The sequence below is a fragment of the Buceros rhinoceros genome, unplaced genomic scaffold (assembly GCF_000710305.1).
Source record: "Buceros rhinoceros silvestris isolate BGI_N320 unplaced genomic scaffold, ASM71030v1 scaffold14683, whole genome shotgun sequence".
In the NCBI taxonomy this organism is placed as follows: Eukaryota; Metazoa; Chordata; class Aves; order Bucerotiformes; family Bucerotidae; genus Buceros; species Buceros rhinoceros.
Genome location: NW_010401922.1, coordinates 1,126 through 2,797, shown reverse-complemented (window position 1 = coordinate 2,797; position 1,672 = coordinate 1,126). Strand labels below are relative to the sequence as shown.

General features: G+C 42.5%; 1 protein-coding gene across 1 annotated transcript in view; it reads right to left on the bottom strand.

Annotated features, from left to right (window-relative positions):
* The window catches only part of ULK2 (unc-51 like autophagy activating kinase 2), a gene marked incomplete at its 3' end in the record, with an annotated part of 30,913 nt that overhangs the window by 28,669 nt on the left and 572 nt on the right, over nt 1-1,672 (bottom strand). The window contains exon 2 of the mRNA XM_010132460.1: nt 678-719. The remainder of the gene's footprint in view (nt 1-677; nt 720-1,672) is intronic.

Sequence of the window (1,672 nt, the reverse complement as noted above, 5' to 3'; positions counted from 1 at the left end):
GAACACTGGCAACAGCAACACGTACACATGTGATCACGGTCTCCTGCCTCCTTCAGTCGCTCCTCACCGTGACGCAGGGCTACACAACACATTCCTTTGTTACAGAGATCTCAAAGATGCTGCTCCTCTTCTACAACAGAGTAGTTTAGGTTATGTTGGCTTCTTAATGTCACTTGCTTCATCCATTCAGATTAGCTCCTACTAGTACATTTTCCTTCAGGTGTATTCAGTCGTTACCCGCAAACACTCACTTCCCAGTTAAATTATAGAGCCAAGGAAACAAGGTGAATTCAGGGGAAGAGCTACTGTCACCAGCGGAGCTCCCAGCCCAGGCAGCTGATGCTTCTTCCCTGGAGACAGGCCTGAACCACGCGAACAGCCTCTGCAGAGGTTCTGGGGCTGCTGCTCACCCCAGCTGCCCGGAAGCAAACTGCACTCCTCACAGCTTCGATCCCACCGTGCATCCTGCCCGTCAGAAAGAGCCAGCGCAAAACCGGCACACAGTGTGCTGGAGAGGAGAGAACTCCCCTGCCATTGCTAGGGAACTGCATTTCTTTTTGTAACACATTATAGCAACAAAATACACATTCTCAATTTTCTACTCAGTATACGTGTGCGTGGATTGTATCTCCATAAATAAACTTTCACTAAGAAAAAGGCATGAAAATGTATTTTACCTGGACATCATAGAGAGCTACAATGTTCTCATGCTGAAGTTCCTGTAAAATAAAAGAGCTGTATTATGCAAAAGGCCTGTTATTATGGTTATTTTAAATATCATATGCTATGTGATGATCAAAGAGAACCCAATTTTACAAAGGTAGCTTTTTTTTTTTTACACCATCTGATGGAATTTGGAGGAAATCCCAGCTATTTAGACAATATTTACAGGAACAGGAAATTAGGAAATATCTTCAGAGGTCATAAAAACATTTGGTTCCAGAACTGATTTTCTGTGTCTTGTTACAGAAGCTACTACAGCACAAGATCCTTTAACGAGCACTGACAACTGACTAAATTTAATCTTATAGTCTCGCACAATTTCTTGCTTCGCAGAGTAACCAACACCACTATGTTCAAGCCAACCTCACCATTTTACAACAGAGAAGGAAATCAAACCCAATAACAGCAAATAAAACTCACAGGACAGCTCATGAAATTATCTGAAACTGCTCAAAAAACCACCTCTCTCTGCTAAATACTTGTGGCACATTAATATACCCAACACTGCAATTTCTGGTGTATAATAAATAGATTAGAGCAGGTATATATGACTAGATTTAATTACATAGTTTAAACTAGAATATAACAGGTATATATTAGTATATAAAATAGTGACATATCGCAAGAAGCTTGGAAACATGGAAAGAAAGCAGCACTATTGGTGCAAAGCTCCATAAAATGAGGTGTGGTGAAGCTCAGAGAGTGGAGAATGCTAAGGGACCATCCAAGGAGGCGCTTCTGTAGAGTAGCATTGAAACACTGAATGATGCCCCCTTTTATTTCCTTCATGAGAGCCACACTACACATCTGCAGTCAAGTAACACAAGGCAGAAGTGAGGAGACTGCTTGAGGAACCAAACTCAGCCGCTGACTGCAGCTTTCCAGGCATCTTTGAGCAAGGAAGATGAAGAAAGGCCACAGACCGACGTTCTGCCCTCAGCTGTGACTC